The sequence below is a fragment of the Chiloscyllium plagiosum genome, unplaced genomic scaffold, assembly GCF_037043375.1.
Source record: "Chiloscyllium plagiosum isolate Xiang-an unplaced genomic scaffold, Cpla_swu_hap1 HiC_scaffold_8, whole genome shotgun sequence".
Classification (NCBI taxonomy): Eukaryota; Metazoa; Chordata; class Chondrichthyes; order Orectolobiformes; family Hemiscylliidae; genus Chiloscyllium; species Chiloscyllium plagiosum.
This window is the reverse complement of record NW_028270146.1, coordinates 102,694,268-102,708,829: the sequence shown is the minus strand read 5'-3', so window position 1 is coordinate 102,708,829 and position 14,562 is coordinate 102,694,268.

The following is a 14,562-nucleotide window of genomic DNA, read 5'->3' as shown; positions in this document are numbered from 1 at the left end:
AACTGCAAGTGCAGTAAAGCTTCTCTCATTCATTTAATGTCTTAAGCTTAATACATTCCTTCAACCGAACAAACTGTATTCATTCATTCAAAAAATCAAACGTTATAAATTGATGCAATGCAACAAACTGCAAGTGCAGTAGAGCTTCTCCCATTCATTTAATGTCTCAAGCTTAATACATTCCTTCACCCGAACAAACTGTATTCATTCATTCAATGCCTCAAGCTTAACTCATTCATTGAAAGAAACAAATTCGAGCTAACACATTCATTCAACCAAACAAACTCTTTTTATTCATTCAGTAAATCAACCGTTATAAATTGATGTAATGAAACAAACTGCAAGTGCATTAGAGCTTTTCACATTCATTCAATGTCAGTGCTTAACGCATTCATTCAATTAAACAAACGATATTCATTGTTTCAATGATTTGCGCTTCTCTCATTCATTCAATGCCTCAAGCTTAACTCATTCATTGAAAGAAACAAACTGTATTCGTTCATTCCCTGAAAGAAACTTCAATCATTCATTCAATGTATCAGACGTTATTTATTGATTCAATGAAACAAACTGCACCAGATGATTCAATGATTAGAGCTTTTCTCATTCATTCAATGTCTCGTGCTTTACGCATTCATTCAATTAAACAAACTGTTTTCATTCATTCAAAAAATCAAACGTAATAAATTGATGCAATGCAACAAACTGCAAGTGCAGTAGAGCTTCTCCCATTCATTTAATGTCTCAAGCTTAATACATTTCTTCACCCGAACAAACTATTCATTCATTCAATGCCTCAAGCTTAACTCATTCATTGAAAGAAACAAACTGTATTCGTTCATTCGCTGAAAGAAACTTCAATCATTCATTCAATGTATCAGTCGTTATTCACTGATTCAATGAACCAAACTGCACCAGATGATTCAATGATTAGAGCTTCTCTTATTCATTCAATGTCTCGAGCTTAACACATTCATTCAACCAAACAAACTGTTTTTATTCATTCAGTGAATCATCCGTTATAAATTGATGTCATGAAACAAACTGCAAGTGCAGTAAAGCTTCTCTCATTCATTTAATGTCTCAAGCTTAATACATTCCTTCAACCGAACAAACTGTATTCATTCATTCAAAAAATCAAACGTTATAAATTGATGCAATGCAACAAACTGCAAGTGCAGTAGAGCTTCTCCCATTCATTTAATGTCTCAAGCTTACTACATTCCTTCACCCGAACAAACTGTATTCATTCATTCAATGCCTCAAGCTTAACTCTTTCATTGAAAGAAACAAACTGTATTCGTTCATTCGCTGAAAGAAACTTCAATCATTCATTCAATGTATCAGTCGTTATTCACTGATTCAATGAACCAAACTGCACCAGATGATTCAATGATTAGAGCTTCTCTTATTCATTCAATGTCTCGAGCTTAACACATTCATTCAACCAAACAAACTCTTTTTATTCATTCAGTAAATCAACCGTTATAAATTGATGTAACGAAACAAACTGCAAGTGCAGTAAAGCTTCTCTCATTCATTTAATGTCTCTAGCTTAATACATTCCTTCAACCGAACAAACTGTATTCATTCATTCAAAAAATCAAACGTTATAAATTGATGCAATGCAACAAACTGCAAGTGCAGTAATGCTTCTCCCATTCATTTAATGTCTCAAGCTTAATACATTCCTTCACCCGAACAAACTGTATTCATTCATTCAATGCCGCAAGCTTAACTCTTTCATTGAAAGAAACAAACTGTATTCGTTCATTCGCTGAAAGAAACATCAATCATTCATTCAATGTATCAGTCGTTATTCACTGATTCAATGAACCAAACTGCACCAGATGATTCAATGATTAGAGCTTCTCTTATTCATTCAATGTCTCGAGGTTAACGCATTCATTCAACCAAACAAACTGTTTTTATTCATTCAGTAAATCAACCGTTATAAATTGATGTAATGAAACAAACTGCAAGTGCAGTAAAGCTTCTCTCATTCATTTAATGTCTCAAGCTTAATACATTCCTTCAACCGAACAAACTGTATTCAGTCATTCAAAAAATCAAACGTTATAAATTGATGCAATGCAACAAACTGCAAGTGCAGTAGAGCTTCTCCCATTCATTTAATGTCTCAAGCTTAATACATTCCTTCACCCGAACAAACTGTATTCATTCATTCAATGCCTCAAGCTTAACTCATTCATTGAAAGAAACAAATTCGAGCTTAACACATTCATTCAACCAAACAAACTCTTTTTATTCATTCAGTAAATCAACCGTTATAAATTGATGTAATGAAACAAACTGCAAGTGCTGTAAAGCTTCTCTCATTCATTTAATGTCTCAAGCTTAATACATTCCTTCAACCGAACAAACTGTATTCATTCATTCAATGAAACAAACGTTACACATTGATTCAATTAAATAAACTGCACGAATTAATTCAATTACAACACAGTTTCTCATTTATACAATACCTCAACCTTTACTCATTCGTTGAAAGAAAGTAAATGCATTCATTCGTTTGTTGATTCTAAATTCAATCGTTCATTAAATGAACCAACCTTTATTCATTGATCCAAGGAAACAAGCTGTTTGTGTTAATTCAATGAGCAGAGCTTCACTCTTCATTCAATGCCTCAAGCTTAACTCATTCATTGAAAGAAACAAACTGTATTCGTTCATTCCCTGAAAGAAACTTCAATCATTCATTCAATGTATCAGACGTTATTTATTGATTCAATGAAACTAACTGCACCAGATGATTCAATGATTAGAGCTTCTCTCATTCATTCAATGTCTCGAGCTTAACGCATTCATTCAACCAAACAAACTGTTTTTATTCATTCAGTAAATCAACCGTTATAAATTGATGTAATGAAACAAACTGCAAGTGCATTAGAGCTTTTCTCATTCATTCAATGTCTCGTGCTTAACGCATTCATTCAATTAAACAAACTGTTTTCATTCATTCAATAAATCAAACGTTATAAATTGATGCAATGCAACAAACTGCAAGTGCAGTAGAGCTTCTCCCATTCATTTAATGTCTCAAGCTAAATACATTTTTTCACCCGAACAAACTATTCATTCATTCAATGCCTCAAGCTTAACTCATTCATTGAAAGAAACAAACTGTATTCGTTCATTCGCTGAAAGAAACTTCAATCATTCATTCAATGTATCAGTCGTTATTCACTGATTCAATGAACCAAACTGCACCAGATGATTCAATGATTAGAGCTTCTCTTATTCATTCAATGTCTCGAGCTTAACGCATTCATTCAACCAAACAAACTCTTTTTATTCATTCAGTAAATCAACCGTTATAAATTGATGTAATGAAACAAACTGCAAGTGCAGTAAAGCTTCTCTCATTCATTTAATGTCTTAAGCTTAATACATTCCTTCAACCGAACAAACTGTATTCATTCATTCAAAAAATCAAACGTTTTAAATTGATGCAATGCAACAAACTGCAAGTGCAGTAGAGCTTCTCCCATTCATTTAATGTCTCAAGCTTAATACATTCCTTCACCCGAACAAACTGTATTCATTCATTCAATGCCTCAAGCTTAACTCATTCATTGAAAGAAACAAACTGTAATTGTTCATTCGCTGAAAGAAACTTCAATTATTCATTCAATGTATCAGTCGTTATTCATGGATTCAATGAAACAAACTGCACCAGATGATTCAATGATTAGAGCTTCTCTTATTCATTCAATGTCTCGAGCTTAACACATTCATTCAACCAAACAAACTGTTTTTATTCATTCAGTAAATCAACCGTTATAAATTGATGTCATGAAACAAACTGCAAGTGCAGTGAAGCTTCTCTCATTCATTTAATGTCTCAAGCTTAATACATTCCTTCAACCGAACAAACTGTATTCATTCATTCAAAAAATCAAACGTTATAAATTGATGCAATGCAACAAACTGCAAGTGCAGTAGAGCTTCTCCCATTCATTTAATGTCTCAAGCTTAATACATTCCTTCACCCGAACAAACTGTATTCATTCATTCAATGCCGCAAGCTTAACTCTTTCATTGAAAGAAACAAACTGTATTCGTTCATTCGCTGAAAGTAACTTCAATCATTCATTCAATGTATCAGTCGTTATTCACTGATTCAATGAAACAAACTGCACCAGATGATTCAATGATTAGAGCTTCTCTTATTCATTCAATGTCTCGAGCTTAACACATTCATTCAACCAAACAAACTGTTTTTATTCATTCAGTAAATCAACCGTTATAAATTGATGTAATGAAACAAACTGCAAGTGCAGTAAAGCTTCTCTCATTCATTTAATGTCTCAAGCTTAATACATTCCTTCAACCGAACAATCTGTATTCATTCATTCAAAAAATCAAACGTTATAAATTGATGCAATGCAACAAACTGCAAGTGCAGTAGAGCTTCTCCCATTCATTTAATGTCTCAAGCTTAATACATTCCTTCACCGGAACAAACTCTATTCATTCATTCAATGCCTCAAGCTTAACTCTTTCATTGAAAGAAACAAACTGTATTCGTTCAGTTGCTGTATGAAACTTCAATTATTCATTCAATGTATCAGTCGTTATTCACTGATTCAATGAACCAAACTGCACCAGATGATTCAATGATTAGAGCTTGTCTTATTCATTCAATGTCTCGAGCTTAACACATTCATTCAACCAAACAAACTGTTTTTATTCATTCAGTAAATCAACCGTTATAAATTGATGTAATGAAACAAACTGCAAGTGCAGTAAAGCTTCTCTCATTCATTTAATGTCTCAAGCTTAATACATTCCTTCAACCGAACAATCTGTATTCATTCATTCAAAAAATCAAACGTTATAAATTGATGCAATGCAACAAACTGCAAGTGCAGTAGAGCTTCTCCCATTCATTTAATGTCTCAAGCTTAATACATTCCTTCACCCGAACAAACTGTATTCATTCATTCAATGCCTCAAGCTTAACTCTTTCATTGAAAGAAACAAACTGTATTCGTTCATTCGCTGAAAGAAACTTCAATCATTCATTCAATGTATCAGTCGTTATTCACTGATTCAATGAACCAAACTGCACCAGATGATTCAATGATTAGAGCTTCTCTTATTCATTCAATGTCTCGAGCTTAACACATTCATTCAACCAAACAAACTCTTTTTATTCATTCAGTAAATCAACCGTTATAAATTGATGTAACGAAACAAACTGCAAGTGCAGTAAAGCTTCTCTCATTCATTTAATGTCTCTAGCTTAATACATTCCTTCAACCGAACAAACTGTATTCATTCATTCAAAAAATCAAACGTTATAAATTGATGCAATGCAACAAACTGCAAGTGCAGTAATGCTTCTCCCATTCATTTAATGTCTCAAGCTTAATACATTCCTTCACCCGAACAAACTGTATTCATTCATTCAATGCCGCAAGCTTAACTCTTTCATTGAAAGAAACAAACTGTATTCGTTCATTCGCTGAAAGAAACTTCAAACATTCATTCAATGTATCAGTCGTTAATCACTGATTCAATGAACCAAACTGCACCAGATGATTCAATGATTAGAGCTTCTCTTATTCATTCAATGTCTCGAGGTTAACGCATTCATTCAACCAAACAAACTCTTTTTATTCATTCAGTAAATCAACCGTTATAAATTGATGTAACGAAACAAACTGCAAGTGCAGTAAAGCTTCTCTCATTCATTTAATGTCTCTAGCTTAATACATTCCTTCAACCGAACAAACTGTATTCATTCATTCAAAAAATCAAACGTTATAAATTGATGCAATGCAACAAACTGCAAGTGCAGTAATGCTTCTCCCATTCATTTAATGTCTCAAGCTTAATACATTCCTTCACCCGAACAAACTGTATTCATTCATTCAATGCCGCAAGCTTAACTCTTTCATTGAAAGAAACAAACTGTATTCGTTCATTCGCTGAAAGAAACTTCAATCATTCATTCAATGTATCAGTCGTTATTCACTGATTCAATGAACCAAACTGCACCAGATGATTCAATGATTAGAGCTTCTCTTATTCATTCAATGTCTCGAGGTTAACGCATTCATTCAACCAAACAAACTGTTTTTATTCATTCAGTAAATCAACCGTTATAAATTGATGTAATGAAACAAACTGCAAGTGCAGTAAAGCTTCTCTCATTCATTTAATGTCTCAAGCTTAATACATTCCTTCAACCGAACAAACTGTATTCATTCATTCAAAAAATCAAACGTTATAAATTGATGCAATGCAACAAACTGCAAGTGCAGTAGAGCTTCTCCCATTCATTTAATGTCTCAAGCTTAATACATTCCTTCACCCGAACAAACTGTATTCATTCATTCAATGCCGCAAGCTTAACTCTTTCATTGAAAGAAACAAACTGTATTCGTTCATTCGCTGAAAGAAACTTCAATCATTCATTCAATGTATCAGTCGTTATTCACTGATTCAATGAACCAAACTGCACCAGATGATTCAATGATTAGAGCTTCTCTTATTCATTCAATGTCTCGAGCTTAACACATTCATTCAACCAAACAAACTGTTTTTATTCATTCAGTAAATCAACCGTTATAAATTGATGTAACGAAACAAACTGCAAGTGCAGTAAAGCTTCTCTCATTCATTTAAAGTCTCAAGCTTAATACATTCCTTCAACCGAACAAACTGTATTCATTCATTCAAAAACTCAAACGTTATAAATTGATGCAATGCAACAAACTGCAAGTGCAGTAGAGCATCTCCCATTCATTTAATGTCTCAAGCTTAATACATTCCTTCACCCGAACAAACTGTATTCATTCATTCAATGCCTCAAGCTTAACTCATTCATTGAAAGAAACAAACTGTAATTGTTCATTCGCTGAAAGAAACTTCAATTATGAAGAGCTTCACTCTTCATTCAATGCCTGAAGCTTATCTCATTCATTGAAAGAAACAATCTGTATTCGTTCATTCCCTGAAAGAAACTTCAATCATTCATTCAATGTATCAGACGTTATTTATTGATTCAATGAAACTAACTGCACCAGATGATTCAATGATTAGAGCTTCTCTCATTCATTCAATGTCTCGAGCTTAACGCATTCATTCAACCAAACAAACTGTTTTTATTCATTCAGTAAATCAACCGTTATAAATTGATGTAATGAAACAAACTGCAAGTGCATTAGAGCTTTTCTCATTCATTCAATGTCTCGTGCTTAACGCATTCATTCAATTAAACAAACTGTTTTCATTCATTCAATAAATCAAACGTTATAAATTGATGCAATGCAACAAACTGCAAGTGCAGTAGAGCTTCTCCCATTCATTTAATGTCTCAAGCTAAATACATTTTTTCACCCGAACAAACTATTCATTCATTCAATGCCTCAAGCTTAACTCTTTCATTGAAAGAAACAAACTGTATTCGTTCATTCGCTGAAAGAAACTTCAATCATTCATTCAATGTATCAGTCGTTATTCACTGATTCAATGAACCAAACTGCACCAGATGATTCAATGATTAGAGCTTCTCTTATTCATTCAATGTCTCGAGCTTAACGCATTCATTCAATCAAACAAACTCTTTTTATTCATTCAGTAAATCAACCGTTATAAATTGATGTAATGAAACAAACTGCAAGTGCAGTAAAGCTTCTCTCATTCATTTAATGTCTTAAGCTTAATACATTCCTTCAACCGAACAAACTGTATTCATTCATTCAAAAAATCAAACGTTATAAATTGATGCAATGCAACAAACTGCAAGTGCAGTATAGCTTCTCCCATTCATTTAATGTCTCAAGCTTAATACATTCCTTCACCCGAACAAACTGTATTCATTCATTCAATGCCTCAAGCTTAACTCATTCATTGAAAGAAACAAACTGTAATTGTTCATTCGCTGAAAGAAACTTCAATTATTCATTCAATGTATCAGTCGTTATTCATGGATTCAATGAAACAAACTGCACCAGATGATTCAATGATTAGAGCTTCTCTTAGCAATTCAATGTCTCGAGCTTAACACATTCATTCAACAAAACAAACTGTTTTTATTCATTCAGTAAATCAACCGTTATAAATCGATGTAATGAAACAAACTGCAAGTGCAGTAAAGCTTCTCTCATTCATTTAATGTCTCAAGCTTAATACATTCCTTCAACCGAACAATCTGTATTCATTCATTCAAAAAATCAAACGTTATAAATTGATGCAATGCAAAAAACTGCAAGTGCAGTAGAGCTTCTCCCATTCATTTAATGTCTCAAGCTTAATACATTCCTTCACCCGAACAAACTGTGTTAATTCATTCAATGCCTCAAGCTTAACTCATTCATTGAAAGAAACAAAGTGTATTCGTTCATTCGCTGAAAGAAACTTCAATCATTCATTCAATGTATCAGTCGTTATTCACTGATTCAATGAAACAAACTGCACCAGATGATTCAATGATTAGAGCTTCTCTTATTCATTCAATGTCTCGAGCTTAACACATTCATTCAAGCAAACAAACTCTTTTTATTCATTCAGTAAATCAACCGTTATAAATTGATGTAATGAAACAAACTGCAAGTGCAGTAAAGCTTCTCTCATTCATTTAATGTCTCAAGCTTAATACATTCCTTCAACCGAACAAACTGTATTCATTCATTCAATGAAACAAACATTACACATTGATTCAATTAAATAAACTGCACGAATTAATTCAATTACAACACAGTTTCTCATTTATACAATACCTCAACCTTTACTCATTCGTTGAAAGTAAGTAAATGCATTCATTCGTTTGTTGATTCTAAATTCAATCGTTCATTAAATGAACCAACCTTTATTCATTGATCCAAGGAAACAAGCTGTTTGTGTTAATTCAATGAGCAGAGCTTCACTCTTCATTCAATGCCTCAAGCTTAACTCATTCATTGAAAGAAACAAACTGTATTCGTTCATTCCATGAAAGAAACTTCAATCATTCATTCAATGCATCAGACGTTCTTTATTGATTCAATGAAACTAACTGCACCAGATGATTCAATGATTAGAGCTTCTCTCATTCATTCAAAGTCTCGAGCTTAACGCATTCATTCAACCAAACAAACTGTTTTTATTCATTCAGTAAATCAACACTTATAAATTGATGTAATGAAACAAACTGCAAGTGCATTAGAGCTTTTCTCATTTATTCAATGTCTCGTGCTTAACGCATTCATTCAAGTAAACAAACTGTTTTCATTCATTCAATAAATCAAAGGTTATAAATTGATGCAATGCAACAAATTGCAAGGGCAGTAGAGCTTCTCCCATTCATTTAATGTCTCAAGCTTAATATATTTTTTCACCCGAACAAACTATTCATTCATTCAATGCCTCAAGCTTAATTCATTCATTGAAAGAAACAAATTGTATTCGTTCATTCGCTGAAAGAAACTTCAATCTATCATTCAATGTATCAGTCGTTATTCACTGATTCAATGAACCAAACTGCACCAGATGATTCAATGATTAGAGCTTCTCTTATTCATTCAATGTTTCGAGCTTAACGCATTCATTCAACCAAACAAACTCTTTTTATTCATTCAGTAAATCAACCGTAATAAATTGATGTAATGAAACAAACTGCAAGTGCAGTAAAGCTTCTCTCATTCATTTAATGTCTTAAGCTTAATACATTCCTTCAACCGAACAAACTGTATTCATTCATTCAAAAAATCAAACGTTATAAATTGATGCAATGCAACAAACTGCAAGTGCAGTAGAGCTTCTCCCATTCATTTAATGTCTCAAGCTTAATACATTCCTTCACCCGAACAAACTGTATTCATTCATTCAATGCCTCAAGCTTAACTCATTCATTGAAAGAAACAAACTGTAATTGTTCATTCGCTGAAAGAAACTTCAATTATTCATTCAATGTATCAGTCGTTATTCATGGATTCAATGAAACAAACTGCACCAGATGATTCAATGATTAGAGCTTCTCTTATTCATTCAATGTCTCGAGCTTAACACATTCATTCAACCAAACAATCTGTTTTTATTCATTCAGTAAATCAACCGTAATAAATTGATTTAATGAAACAAACTGCAAGTGCAGTAAAGCTTCTCTCATTCATTTAATGTCTCAAGCTTAATACATTCCTTCAACCGAACAATCTGTATTCATTCATTCAAAAAATCAAACGTTATAAATTGATGCAATGCAACAAACTGCAAGTGCAGTAAAGCTTCTCCTATTCATTTAATGTCTAAAGCTTAATACATTCCTTCACCCGAACAAACTGTGTTAAATCATTCAATGCCTCAAGCTTAACTCATTCATTGAAAGAAACAAAGTGTATTCGTTCATTCGCTGAAAGAAACTTCAATCATTCATTCAATGTATCAGTCGTTATTCACTGATTCAATGAAACAAACTGCACCAGATGATTCAATGATTAGAGCTTCTCTTATTCATTCAATGTCTCGAGCTTAACACACTCATTCAACCAAACAAACTGTTTTTATTAATTCAGTAAATCAACCGTTATAAATTGATGTAATGAAACAAACTGCAAGTGCAGTAAAGCTTCTCTCATTCATTTAATGTCTCAAGCTTAATACATTCCTTCAACCGAACAAACTGTATTCATTCATTCAAAAAATCAAACGTTATAAATTCATGCAATGCAACAAACTGCAAGTGCAGTAGAGCTTCTCCCATTCATTTAATGTCTCAAGCTTAATACATTCCTTCACCCGAACAAACTGTATTCATTCATTCAATGCCTCAAGCTTAACTCATTCATTGAAAGAAACAAACTGTAATTGTTCATGCGCTGAAAGAAACTTCAATTATTCATTCAATGTATCAGTCGTTATTCATGGCTTCAATGAAACAAACTGCACCAGATGATTCAATGATTAGAGCTTCTCTTATTCATTCAATGTCTCGAGCTTAACACATTCATTCAACCAAACAACCTGTTTTTATTCATTCAGTAAATCAATCGTTATAAATTGATGTAATGAAACAAACTGCAAGTGCAGTAAAGCTTCTCTCATTCATTTAATGTCTCAAGCTTAATACATTCCTTCAACCGAACAAACTGTATTCATTCATTCAAAAAATCAAACGTTATAAATTGATGCAATGCAACAAACTGCAAGTGCAGTAGAGCTTCTCCCATTCATTTAATGTCTCAAGCTTAATACATTCCTTCACCCGAACAAACTGTATTCATTCATTCAATGCCTCAAGCTTAACTCATTCATTGAAAGAAATAAATTCGAGCTAACACATTCATTCAACCAAACAAACTCTTTTTATTCATTCAGTAAATCAACCGTTATAAATTGATGTAATGAAACAAACTGCAAGTGCAGTAAAGCTTCTCTCATTCATTTAATGTCTCAAGCTTAATACATTCCTTCAACCGAACAAACTGTATTCATTCATTCAATGAAACAAACGTTACACATTGATTCAATTAAATAAACTGCACGAATTAATTCAATTAAAACACAGTTTCTCATTTATACAATACCTCAACCTTTACTCATTCGTTGAAAGAAAGTAAATGCATTCATTCGTTTGTTGATTCTAAATTCAATCGTTCATTAAATGAACCAACCTTTATTCATTGATCCAAGGAAACAAGCTGTTTGTGTTAATTCAATGAGCAGAGCTTCACTCTTCATTCAATGCCTCAAGCTTATCTCATTCATTGAAAGAAACAAAGTGTATTCGTTCATTCCCTGAAAGAAACTTCAATCATTCATTCAATGTATCAGACGTTATTTATTGATTCAATGAAACTAACTGCACCAGATGATTCAATGATTAGAGCTTCTGTCATTCATTCAATGTCTCGAGCTTAACGCATTCATTCAACCAAACAAACTGTTTTTATTCATTCAGTAAATCAACCGTTATAAATTGATGTAATGAAACAAACTGCAAGTGCATTAGAGCTTTTCTCATTCATTCAATGTCTCGTGCTTAACGCATTCATTCAATTAAACAAACTGTTTTCATTCATTCAATAAATCAAACGTTATAAATTGATGCAATGCAACAAACTGCAAGTGCAGTAGAGCTTCTCCCATTCATTTAATGTCTCAAGCTAAATACATTTTTTCAACCGAACAAACTATTCATTCATTCAATGCCTCAAGCTTAACTCATTCATTGAAAGAAACAAACTGTATTCGTTCATTCGCTGAAACAAACTTCAATCATTCATTCAATGTATCAGTCGTTATTCACTGATTCAATGAACCAAACTGCACCAGATGATTCAATGATTAGAGCTTCTCTTATTCATTCAATGTCTCGAGCTTAACGCATTCATTCAACCAAACAAACTCTTTTTATTCATTCAGTAAATCAACCGTAATAAATTGATGTAATGAAACAAACTGCAAGTGCAGTAAAGCTTCTCTCATTCATTTAATGTCTTAAGCTTAATACATTCCTTCAACCGAACAAACTGTATTCATTCATTCAAAAAATCAAACGTTATAAATTGATGCAATGCAACAAACTGCAAGTGCAGTATAGCTTCTCCCATTCATTTAATGTCTCAAGCTTAATACATTCCTTCACCCGAACAAACTGTATTCATTCATTCAATGCCTCAAGCTTAACTCATTCATTGAAAGAAACAAACTGTAATTGTTCATTCGCTGAAAGAAACTTCAATTATTTATTCAATGTATCAGTCGTTATTCATGGATTCAATGAAACAAACTGCACCAGATGATTCAATGATTAGAGCTTCTCTGAGCAATTCAATGTCTCGAGCTTAACACATTCATTCAACCAAACAAACTCTTTTAATTCATTCAGTAAATCAACCGTAATAAATTGATGTAATGCAACAAACTGCAAGTGCAGTAGAGCTTCTCCCATTCATTTAATGTCTCAAGCTTAATACATTCCTTCACCCGAACAAACTGTATTCATTCATTCAATGCCTCAAGCTTAACTCATTCATTGAAAGAAACAAACTGTAATTGTTCATTCGCTGAAAGAAACTTCAATTATTCATTCAATGTATCAGTCGTTATTCATGGATTCAATGAAACAAACTGCACCAGATGATTCAATGATTAGAGCTTCTCTTAGCAATTCAATGTCTCGAGCTTAACACATTCATTCAACCAAACAAACTCTTTTTATTCATTCAGTAAATCAACCGTAATAAATTGATGTAATGAAACAAACTGCAAGTGCAGTAAAGCTTCTCTCATTCATTTAATGTCTTAAGCTTAATACATTCCTTCAACCGAACAAACTGTATTCATTCATTCAAAAAATCGAACGTTATAAATTGATGCAATGCAACAAACTGCAAGTGCAGTAGAGCTTCTCCCATTCATTTAATGTCTCAAGCTTAATACATTCCTTCACCCGAACAAACTGTGTTAAATCATTCAATGCCTCAAGCTTAACTCATTCATTGAAAGAAACAAACTGTTTTCGTTCATTCGCTGAAAGAAACTTCAATCATTCATTCAATGTATCAGTCGTTATTCACTGATTCAATGAAACAAACTGCACCAGATGATTCAATGATTAGAGCTTCTCTTATTCATTCAATGTCTGGAGCTTAACACATTCATTCAACCAAACAAACTCTTTTTATTCATTCAGTAAATCAACCGTTATAAATTGATGTAATGAAACAAACTGCAAGTGCAGTAAAGCTTCTCTCATTCATTTAATGTCTCAAGCTTAATACATTCCTTCAACCGAACAAACTGTATTCATTCATTCAATGAAACAAACATTACACATTGATTCAATTAAATAAACTGCACGAATTAATTCAATTACAACACAGTTTCTCATTTATACAATACCTCAACCTTTACTCATTCGTTGAAAGTAAGTAAATGCATTCATTCGTTTGTTGATTCTAAATTCAATCGTTCATTAAATGAACCAACCTTTATTCATTGATCCAAGGAAACAGGCTGTTTGTGTTAATTCAATGAGCAGAGCTTCACTCTTCATTCAATGCCTCAAGCTTAACTCATTCATTGAAAGAAACAAACTGTATTCGTTCATTCCCTGAAAGAAACTTCAATCATTCAGTAAATCAACAGTTATAAATTGATGTAATGAAACAAACTGCAAGTGCATTAGAGCTTTTCTCATTCATTCAATGTCTCGTGCTTAACGCATTCATTCAATTAAACAAACTGTTTTCATTCATTCAAAAAATCAAAGGTTATAAATTGATGCAATGCAACAAACTGCAAGTGCAGTAGAGCTTCTCCCATTCATTTAATGTCTCAAGCTTAATACATCTTTTCACCCGAACAAACTATTCATTCATTCAATGCCTCAAGCTTAACTCATTCATTGAAAGAAACAAACTGTATTCGTTCATTCGCTGAAAGAAACTTCAATCATTCATTCAATGTATCAGTCGTTATTCACTGATTCAATGAACCAAACTGCACCAGATGATTCAATGATTAGAGCTTCTCTTATTCATTCAATGTCTCGAGCTTAACGCATTCATTCAACTAAACAAATCTTTTTATTCATTCAGTAAATCAACC